The following is a 12,044-nucleotide window of genomic DNA, read 5'->3' as shown; positions in this document are numbered from 1 at the left end:
ATGAAGATACACTATGCAGACATGAGTCCAGAATATAAACTGGTATGCTAATATGAGGGAAACACTAGGGGGCAGGGGCGTTTCTGTAATGGGTGCAGGGCATACTTACCGACAATTCAGGAATCCTTTCCGAGGAGCAGCTAAAGAGGAGCTGCTGCTCTCAGCTTCTGTGGGCGGGGCCAGACTATAGTCGTCATTAGGCCACGTCCCCTTTACAGGAAAATCCTGCTATTCGTGGGTCCGTGAGGAGGGGGCGGGGCTAAATGACGCAATTTGCGTAGTTTACCCCCACCCTCTCCCTACGGAGCCGCAAATTTCTCGGAAAATCTCCCCATCCTGCCCACATCACTAGGAAGTGGGCGGAATGCGGGAGATCTGCCTACTCTTTCGGGGGTATTACCCAAAAAATGGGGAGTCTCCTGCAACTCCCGGGAGAGCAGGCAAGTATGGTGCAGGGTATGCGGTGCACACAGGCCCCTGGGTCCAGGGGGGCCCACAGCGCACAAACTGCACCCATTTATTCATACTTACCCGTCCGGAATTCCGCGTCGGCAGTAGAACCGCTGTACAAGTCACCTAGATAATAGCGGCCATTTCCCTGGTGACCTGTGCATGCGCAGTATACTCTGGGCACGGAGTCTACTGCTGCACTCAGTGTGCTGTCGGTCGCCAGGTAGAGAGGAGGGGGCCCGGATGGAGACTGCACACAAAACCCCTGCTCTCTCCCCTGCTATGGGGTATATACTTACTAAAAGTTGATTTTGATCGATTGAAAATCAATGAAAATGTATCAACATCGATGTTGTGTTTCTGGGGCTAAATCACACATTTACTAACAGACGATTTTTGATCTGTTTTATTGAGTATTAAAACAGGTGTGATGTCGCCCCAAAATCACAACAGGGATGCTGATAGATTTTTATTGATTTTAAATCGATCAAAATCGACCTTTAGTAAATATACCCCTGGGAGACCAGAAAATGCACAAAGCAGACAACTTGGATGCAGTAACTCAGAGTCCAGACTTATAATAATGCAGACATAAGTAAAGTCCTGTATAATAAGAAAATAAATAAAGAGGTCCTAACAAACAGCCATTGGCCTGGAATAAAATTGTAATCATTCCAAAGAGGCATGATATGTGAGTGGAGACAAATAGCCCCTAAGTGGGTTACGCAGTGGTCTCATATTTGGTGTGTGAAGGCAGTTACTGGGCAGAGATAAAAGTGGTGTCGGTATCCTGACGCTGTCGGGATTTTCCTCGCCGGATCCCGAGCGCTGGCAGCCCGTACCCATCCTGATGTAACTGCTGTTACCAATGATGACAGCTGTTATCTCAGCCAGAGAACTTGGGGAGGTGGCTGGAATTGCGACTGCATTACGTGCAAGTGCTACTGAGATTTAGACCCAACTTGCTTTCTATTGACACAGTATCAAAGACAGTATGTTAAACACACAGGGAGCGATATTCGCACATCTACGCATGCATATAAGTCGCAGTGCGCATGCGCAAGTCATTCTTTGCAATCTGATTTTGGTAGCTCGCAAGCCACTTTCAGGTCGCTGCTTTGAGTGACAGATAGTGCCATTTGTGGGTGGTAACAGGGGAAGGTGCTTGTGAACGGGGGAGTGGATGTTCGGACGCAGGCGTGTCAGGCCACCAAAATTCAGTTTAAAGGGCGTGCATAATTTACAAAGTTATGCACGCCCTTTAAATAATTTACAAAGTAGTGTCATTGTACACGTCACCTGAATGTATTTCAGCCAGCACTGATCGCAGTGCTTGCGGCAGGGTAAGGCACCGCCAAGGGCTGCGAGCAACTCCGATGGCTCTCGATGGTCCCGATTAATTATTCATTTCCCGGAGATGACGTCTGTTGTGAGTGGCAAGGGGGCGTCTTTATACACTTGCGAGCGCACTTTGCCGTAGCTAGCTAAAACATAGGGCCTGATTCAGAGCCGCTCGTAAGCGGCCGCTCGTTCGTTCCGAGCGATGTTCGCACATCTGCGCATGCGTACGGTTTGTAATACGCATGCGCGAACCAGTCAGTGCGGCCAAAAATCGTTAGTTCGCTAAATAGCGAATGCCTGCTATTTTGAGTGACAGGATAAGGCGTATGTGGGTGGTAACAGGGGAAGGTGCTTGAAAACGGGGAGTGGAGATCAGAACGCAGGCGTGCTTAAAGGTCAAAACGGGCGTTTTAAAGGTGTGCATAATTAATACAGCAGTGTCATTGACCACGTCACCTGGTTGTTTTATAGTCAGAACTGCTCGCAATATAGTGGTTGGAAAAACCAACCACAAGAATAGCGAGCAGTTCATACGCTGTTCGATGTACTCGATTAATCAAATAAATAGCGGACATGACATAGTGCGAGCGGCAAGGGGGCGTATTTTTCTAAATTTCGACCGCAAGTTTTGGTCGCTCGTTCAGACATAGAGGCGTGAACAGACCGCAAAGAGCGAACGGTTCATTTGAATAGCCACCCCTTTTTTTTTAACGAACAACCGCAAATAGCGAGCGGCTCTGAATGAGGTACATAGTGCGAGCCCTTCATTACACTACCCGGCCCCTTTTTGCCAGCGATCGATCGCATCTTGCGAGAGACTCTGATTGAGGTCCTGTGTGCACCTTCTTGTCCTTTGTTTCTTAGAGTTTGCTGAGCTGTTCAGAGCTGGACTGAGCGGTGACAAAAAGTTGCAGCCGAACCACATCTGAATTTTTAGTAGAAGATTGGACTTTACTGTGTTAAGATTGGGACATTGTTTAAGTGCGCCAATATCAAATTATACATTGTGTTTGTATAAAGATATGTAAACATTTATTGTAAAAACAAGTGCACATACAAACTAACAGTTAATTAGGATCAAGCTGTCACAAATTGTCACTTATGGCGCCCAGTTATTTCTTACTGGGTCTGTCGGTGGCTCTCCATTACGGCGCCCGGCTCTTTCTAACTGGGTCTGTCGGTGGCTGTCCATGTACAGTGCCCGGCTCTTTCTTGCTGGGTCTGCCGGTGGCTGTCCATGTACGGCGCTCGGCTCTTTCTTACTGGGTCCGTCTGTGGCTGTCCATGTACGGCGCCTGACTCTTTCTTACTGGGTCTGTCAGTGGCTGTCCATGTACGGAGCCCGGCTCTTTCTTACTGGGTCCGTCTGTGGCTGTCCTTGTACGGTGCCCGGCTCTTTCTTACTGGGTCTGTCGGTGGCTGCCCATGTATGGAGCCCGGCTCTTTCTTACTGGGTCTGTCGGTGGCTGTCCATGTACCGCGCCCGGCTCTTTCTTACTGGGTCTGTCGGTGGCTGTCCATGTACCGTGCCCGGCTCTTTCTTACTGGGTCTGTCGGTGGCTGTCCATGTACGGAGCCTGGCTCTTTCTTACTGGGTCCGTCTGTGGCTGTCCTTGTACGGCGCCCGGCTCTTTCTTACTGGGTCTGTCGGTGGCTGCCCATGTACGGAGCCCGGCTCTTTCTTACTGGGTCCGTCGGTGGCTGTCCATGTACCGTGCCTGGCTCTTTCTTACTGGGTCTGTCGGTGGCTGTCCATGTACGGAGCCTGGCTCTTTCTTACTGGGTCTGTCGGTGGCTGTCTATGTACGGCGCCCGGCTCTTTCTTACTGGGTCTGTCGGTGGCTGTCCATGTACCGCGCCCGGCTCTTTCTTACTGGGTCTGTCGGTGGCTGTCCATGTATGGTGCCCAGCTCTTTCTTACTGGGTCCGTCTCTTTCTTACTGGGTGGCCTCCGATGATGAAGTTTAGAACTCGCTGCGAGGGACACTTTAGTATCCAACTCGCAGCGGGGGAAGCCTGACACAGGAGCAATTCATCATTGCTCCGGTGAGGGGACGACTGCTCCGAAAAGCAGTTGTCCCCGTTGAAAGTATCGCAACTACCTCTGTAGCTGCGTTACTTACCTGCTCCCCCTCGTCCTGGCAATGTATGCGTGACCTCGGGTCACACATGCGCACAGCCGCCGGGGAGCTGGTGAGGAGGCGGCGGAAGGATCCACTTGGATCCCTCTTCACATCCCAGGAATTCCTTCCCATAGGAAGGAGCGGGGATCCGTGGACAAGCGCTGTCTGAAGATGGCGCTTGTTCTCTGCGGCAACCTCCGAAAACGGAGTTTTCGGAGTTTGCTGTATACCGGGGGAGGGTTTGATAGGACCCCTAAAGATGAATGTCCCGGTAACTTAAAAATGCGTCTCCGCATTGGTTACATGGGCCGTTTATCGTTTGATAAATAGGCCGGCTCTTTCTTACTGGGTCCATCAGTGGCTGTCCCCATGGCTCTCTATGCCTACTCATGGTGGTCATCTCTCCCATTAATCTTGATGCTGGTGCGCTCCCTCTAAATTTAGGGATGGGTGCATGTCTCTCTGACAAAACTGAAGTTGCAATCATGGTCATGTGACTGCTGACATCATGGAGGTGGCATTTTTTAATGGGGTGTCTATCTAATCCTGGCCCTGGCTGTATTTCCGCTGCCAGTGTAAGAAAACGTTAGCGCTGTAAAAATGAGTTCCCCGGAGAAAGTCCCACTTCCCAGCTCCATTCATGGAAAACTTTCCCGTCATTGAAATGTCATATTACTAGTTACCCGTACAATAGACTTCCCAAAAGCACCGGCTTTGTTATTCTATCTCAAAAAAATGTGTCTGGGCTCCAATACGTGGGATAAGAAGATTATGTGCGTCCGTCTTCCCTTCTGTTGGCGTGCCAAGCCTTGCATGTTTTTGTTTTTGCCATTTTTTGAAGATTTGCGTCTTACAGTGAATACAATTTACCGACTTCCCGGCAAAGAATCCGAGGCATCAAATTGTTCTCTTTTTTTTTTTTCAATTCTCCCTTTGATTCCGCCGTTCAGAAGACGATATCTGTTCCAATATTTTGCTATTGTCTAAACGGATTACAAAGGGAAATCTCTCTTTATAGAACTGTGACAGAAGAGCCACCATATGTGGTGTTCCTGTCTTCTTAGTAATCTTAATGCACCACATTTATTTGATCAACAGAAGTTGGGTAACTTAGCTCGTCATTATCAAGATTAAACTTCTCCCCCCTGAAAATCATTTGAACGCAGGAGGTATCTTCTGTTCTGTTTAGTTAAGTAAAGTAAGTTACAATTGTCCTCATTTTTGGGAGCTGCAGTGTTCTCTAATTTATCAAACTTTCCCAATTTTAGATGGCACTAGCCATTGAAGACTACAGACGACTGTCGTGAGGGCATAGGCCAGTGAGATAACTTTGGATTCCTCGCCGGCAGCCTGGATTTACGCACGCGTAGCCCAGTGACAGCGCATCAGCATTATGCAAGATGGGACCCAATCCAGGAGTAAAGTATTAGCTTTTGCAAAGAGAAATTGTGATCGTAGCCATTGTTCCGGCATGTGCCCGTTAATGGGAAGCCCCGAGACCGCATTCGGCATCACAGCTATACGCAGAGATAAGCAACGTCATTGTTGGGGCTGCAGAACCATTATTAATCAATGGGCTACAACAAAATGATCTCATTTTTATTACTGTCCTCAGTCATTGTGATTTTTTTTCTTCACCTTATACCCATTATAGTCCTGTTAATTCGCCACGTCGCCAATTTGAAAGTTAAACAAGCAGCCAATCAGGTATTTTTATAGCAGATGGTAATAATTAGGAGCTGATTCAGACCCGCTCGCTAGATGCGATCGCTCGCACCCAGCGTATGCAAATTCGGCTAAGTGACGGCATGGCAGGCGCTCGCTCGGAAAGGCATAAGCACGCCCACTTTGTTTTGGCGAGCGAACACTTTGTGTCTATAGACGCCCTTTAGCTTATGAGGAGACGCCCAGCAGCGCACGTCATCTGCAGGAAGTGTATTAAAACATTGGTACATCGAGGACAATCGGAAGCGATCGCAGCGCTTGTGGTTGCCTTACCCTACCGCAAGCACTGCGAGAACTTCAGTGTAAAAAACAGGCATGTGACGTGTACTATGACGCTGGCTGTTAATTATGCACGCCTCTGAAACGGCGTTGAAACACTCAGGCACGCCTGCGTTCGCACCTCCACTCCCCCGTTATTAGTGTCCTACCCTGTTACCACCCACAAACGGCCTCTCCTGTCACTCATTACACTGGGCTGTCTTTGCTGGGCGAGCGAGCAGATTCCAATCACTACGAGTACTTTGCGCACGCGCAGAACGAAGCATACGCATGCGCGGTCGCTTACCAACGGCAGTGAACGAGCGGACGCTTGCGAGCGGCTCTGAATGAGCTCCTTAGTGTTTCTGGAGACAATTGCTGCCAAGTGCCAATGCTGAATCAGACTGGCACGATGATCAGGGGTGCCGAGAGGGGGGGGCGGGGTACTAATTTCCCGGGCCCGGGCTTGCTGGAGGGGCTCGGCCAGGGCACGGCGCCACCTACCCCCTCCCTCTTACATCATAGCAGCGTATGCTGGGCTGCACTGGGAGACTGCTCTCGGCTGCCAAGCAGCAGCTGCAGCAGTCTCCTATGCCACTGATCGCGCCACCCACTGGCTATGCGCAGGGCTGAGGGGCTCGCAGCGCCCCCCTCCCCAGCGCCGCAAATTTTTTTTTCCCCCTAAGGAGACGTGGTCACACCCCTTCTCGGTTCCCGGGCATGGCCAGGCTCTATACAGCCCTGGATGGACTATCTCTGTGCATCTGCGTAGCCACCTGCCAGTCAGCACCCAGGAATGCCCTATACATTTCCGTGCACCTCAATCGCTACTGCGCCTCTGCATACACACGACGGGACTCGTGCTGTTAAAAAACAGTGACTGTACCACGTGTATATATGGTCCTTTATGTCTGCTCCTTAGACCATTACTAGGAGGTTGAGGAACGGTCCTATATCGTAATGGGCCCAAGGTTAATGCACCTTTATTAAAGCATCAAAGGAGATAAAGTACCAGCTAATCAGCTCCTAACTGCATGTCACAGGCTGTGTTTGAAAAATGACAGTTAGAAGCTGGTTGGCAGGGACTTTGGGCCTGATTCACTACGGAACGCGACTGCGAATGCAATAGCGATTACGCACGCAGTATGCTAATTCACTGCGATCGCTATGCTGCCGCTGCACTACATAAGGACGCCCACTTTACCTTACACACATCCGGAATGTTTAGAAAGATGGCAAAACCATCATATATAATTTTTTACTTGGAAATTGATCCACAACCTTCCAAAAAAATGTTTCCGAGAATTGTATTTGGCCTCACAACAAACCTTGCTGGGGAAATTAATTAGGACTCATCCAGCGGCAGCTCCAACCTGCATCTCCCGGGGGTCTGCTCGCTGCTCAAGTCTGCTCTCTGACGGTCTCTGTGCAGCCGGCTTGTGCGCACGGGCTGGATCGCGATCTCACACATGCGCTCAAATTGACAAGCAGCCCAGGCTTCTAGGCACTGCATTGGCTGCAGCCCTTATAAGCCAAATACGGCTGCCTGCGGGTGGTGGATTTTAGGGGGGGGGTCCTATGGTATAGTCCGCCACTCACTCATCCATTAATATATACAACAGTTATAGTGTCCCTCTATTCAGTTAGATCAGACAGGCAGACTGGGATGTACCATCTGTGGCTGGGCAGATCATGTGACTGATTACATCATAATCAGCTTCTGTGATGTCATCAGGTCTGGTGTAACAGTTGGTGCTGGGCAGGGAACAGTCAAGTTGTTGTACTTTTATTGAGATCTTGTTCCAACTGGATAATGTCACCTCTCACTGTCACCAAAGGAAGAAGTGACTACCACAGAGTACCTGCGAGAAGTATTGGAGTACAACCTCACCCTATTGGGTACAAGTGCCCTTTTTGCCCCAGGCTAAACCAATCGTCTCGCTTCATGCTTAATCACCCATCCAATTGGATATTTATATACATTATTCATTACGCTGGACTCATCAAACCTGACATGTGATTGGTTGTTACTGTATGTTGCAACATTCCGGATGGACCTGCTGCTTCTCACGGCCCCAATAATATATATCAATTGTCTGACGTTTCAATTACGGTCACCTTTGGCGACCTGTCATCAGTAAGCTTTGATGGACTAATGAAACTAAATGTCTGTATACAGGGCTGGACTAAGGTTGGTGGGGGTCCCAGGGCAACTAACTTGTGGGGGGGGGCTGCCAATAAAATAGTCAATATGATGTTCTGTGAATGTTAAAAAGTATAGTGTGTAAAATAAGTCACTGTATTAGTGCCCTTAGTTCACGTTATGGGCCTGAGCTGGACTCTAATGCATGAGCGGCTGCGATCACGTACGCAGTGGTTATGCAAATGTCGCAGCTACCGGGATTTGTATTGAGACGCCCTCTAGCAGTGTTTCAAGTCTGGCCGCTCGCATACACAGACGTACAGGACTATCGCTCGCACCATTGATTTTCTGTGAAGCCGTATGGTCACTCAGAGTGTCCAGTGGAAGTAAGCCGCCGGAGTCAAAAGCACGCAATCGCGGGCACAGATCACTCCCCCCCCCAAACCACCATGACACACCTGTATTTGAGTCACCCCCCCCCCCATTAACCTCCCCATCAACGCTCCCTGTCTATCAATCACACTGCGTCCAAGTCCACACTGCAACCGCCGTCGGTAATAAAACTTGGAGCGTGCAACTCATAACGTATGCGCAGTATAAATACAATTGCTCAGATCCGCAAGCATTGTCATTGGGATCAGTATATAATCCCGCCGGCCACATGGTTCAAATCCCGACAGTGGAAGCTCGGCAGGGGTGAAGATCCCGACAGCTGATTTTGGTAAGTACCCCTAACCCTACCCCCTCCCCTAACCCTCCCTTAAGTCCCCCTGGGGGTTCCTAACCCCAACCTCCCCTCGGGACTGCCTAACCCTAACCCCCTTCCCCTAGCCTAATCCTAACCCTCCCGGGGGGGGTGCCTAACCCTAAGCCCCCCCCCGGGAGCCCTAAAAACCTAACTGTCCCCCCCACGCGGCTGTCCGTGCTCGGCTTACCTTCGTTTGGTATGCCGGGCGTCGGGCTCCCGGCGCAGGTCTAATGACAGGCGCCGGGATTTCGACGCCTGACATTAGTACCTTGCCAGGATTTGACAGTCGGGAAGCCGACGGTCGAAATGCCTTGTCATTGCCCAATGCCACATATGACACAGTACCTGCCATGCTGGTGATGTACAGGAGCTATATGTGGGGAACCCTGGACGGTCGCCCCGTCCACCCTGTTGTTAATCCGTCACGGTCAGTATATATATTAATTGTTTATTGGTGTTTAAAAATGTTTTTATGACATGGAAACATTTATTACGTTATAATGTGAGCACCAGTCATATACTGTAGCCGTAACCTAATAAATGTTGCCCCATCATAAAAACACTTTTCACCTTCATTGAGCAATTAATACTGAACCACTAATAAGATTAATAAATAAATTTGCTCTCTAAATAAAATCAAACAACAATTTTCCCATCAGTATATTAATAACATAGTATTTCCCTCATAAAAGAATGATCAATGTTATCTCTCTTATTCAATACATAATTATTGCCCCCAGGTTTATTGAGATTCCTCGTCTTCCGATTGGCCAGATAGATGCGGCAATTTTACATTGCTTTTCCCGGAGGTTCCATGGCGGTTTTGGTCAAAAGACCCAGGACAAGTGACGCCACAAAACCAACGTGGAACAGAGGGACATCAAGTGGTTTGGTGCTTCAATCTATCGGGATGTGTAGGGATTTAAACCCCCAGTACAACCGCTGCTTAGTAAATTGACCCCACTGTGTACTATTACCTGTACTACAGCGGCTGTAAATGACGCTGTCCTACATATATGCCTGCGGCTCAGACTGGGGGCGTGTGCAGAGCAGACAGCACCTGATTGCATCAGCTCCTGTCCAATCAGGAGCAGAATGTCAAGCACACCTCTCGCCTTGAACTTACTACATACAAGGCTGAGAATGGTCCTCTCTATGCTCCCAGCTACAAGTAATGGTGGGGGGCTTCACAGGGGAATTCCAAAGGTGGAAAGCCAATGTCCAGCATTAATAGGAATGTCCTTACCGAATAAGCCATTATTATTTGAGGCGGTGACTTCTTATGTGAAATAGAGGGTCGTGCTTCAGAGGTGGACGCAGTTTATATACGGTCGCAACTGGCTGATGTTTTCCCTACTGCTCATTTGCCACGATGGTCTTGTGAGGCCGGCCGCAGTGTAGATTAGGGGCATGATTCATTACGGAACGCTATTGCGATCGCAACTGCGATTACGCACACAAGTCACTGCGAAAATATGCTAATGTTTGCAATCGCAATGCTGTTGCAGCCTAACATAAGGACACCCACATCCCCTTACTCACATCCGTAATACTTAGCGAAACCATCGGTAACATAGAGTACCAACGCAGTGTCACGCACAGTTGTACCAGGTAAGACCTTACACTGGAATTGCTAACCTCATTGCACGCAGTAGGCGCTCAAGCTGCGTATGGCATCGCAGTGCTAATTTATGCACTCCCCTGAAATGGCGTTCAAACGCACTGACGCCCTCATTTAATAATACTTACTGTGCGGAATATAATGCAAATATCACTTGGATTTGTGGCTAATGACTCTCACCGTATTATAATGAAGCAGCTAATGCAAACGCAGTCACATGCATGCAAAAGGAAATTACATTCATTGAACATTATTACATGAAATAAATAAGCTGCAGTAACGTAATCGGAGAGGGAACCACACACCGGCTATTTCCCTCATATCTCCCCGTTTCACCAACAATCTGACAAATAAATCTAACGCACGAGGCCAAACTCGGACAGAGAAACTGCACCATAGGGCTGGTGTAAGTATCGGCGCTGCGACCGATGGCGGCGTATAAAGACACACTAATCGGTATTACTGCGTGTACGGGTGCTGACAGTGGGCGTCTCAGTCCTTGCACATTCGGATGCACGGGTGTACACCAGAGAAGGACTACCGTATATACTCGAGTATAAGCCGACTTTTTCAGCACAATTTTTGTGCTGAAAAAGTACCCCCTCGGCTTATACTCGAGTGAAGGGTAGCGCTGACCGGACGGAGTTCGGTCAGCGCTACACGGCACAAACACACAGCCACCGGAGCTGGCAGCTGTGTGTTTGCTGTAATCAGCAGCCGCTGAGAGTCTGTCAGACTCTCAGCGGCTGCTGCTCCCACTGCGGGAGTCATCTTCCGGCTCCCGCAGTGGGTAAAGGGAGAGACGTCGTCATGAGTAATGACGTCTCTCCCATGCAAAGCGGCCGGAGGAGCTGTTAGCGGCGGGACCAGGAGCGGGGTTACAGGTAAGTGATGTTTTTTTTAATTCTTATTACTTTTCTCTCTACTGGGGGGGGGGGGGACTACAGGGGGCACTAAAAGGGGTTATTAACACTGGGGGAACTACAAGGGGGGGATTACTACAGGGGGCACTAAAAGGGGGGATTACCACTGGGGGTACTACCAGGGGGGGATTACTACAGGGGGCACTAAAAGGAGTTATTACCACTGGGGAACTACCAGGGGGGGATTACTACAGGGGGAACTACCTAGGGGGGGATTACTACAAGGAGGCACTACCAGGGGGGATTACTACAGGGGGCACTAAAAGGGGGGATTACCACTGGGGGCACTACCAGGGGGAGATTACTACTGGAGGCACTGAAAGGGGGGATTACCACTGGGGGCACTAGCAGGAGGGATTACTACAGGGGGCACAACCAGGGGGGATTACCACTGGGGGCACTACCAGGAGGGATTACTACTGGGGGCACAACCAGCTGCTGCCATTTCCCACCCTAGGCTTATACTCGAGTCAATACGTTTTTCCAGTTTTTTGTGGTAAAAGTAGGTACCTCGGCTTATACTCGGGTCGACTTATACTCGAGTATATACGGTATGTTGCGACATATGCATAAAGCCGCAGACAGGCGAGCGCCATTGAATAGACCCAACCGCGGCCATTTCTGCGTCCAGCTATGATTCAGCCTCATGTTATGTTATCATATATACAATGCAGGTCTAGAACATGGTTTGCTATAACAGAGACAATCAGCA

The sequence above is a fragment of the Taudactylus pleione genome, unplaced genomic scaffold (genome assembly GCF_031769625.1).
Source record: "Taudactylus pleione unplaced genomic scaffold, aTauple2 ptg000515l, whole genome shotgun sequence".
NCBI classification, from domain to species: Eukaryota; Metazoa; Chordata; class Amphibia; order Anura; family Myobatrachidae; genus Taudactylus; species Taudactylus pleione.
Note: the sequence above shows the minus strand (reverse complement) of the source record.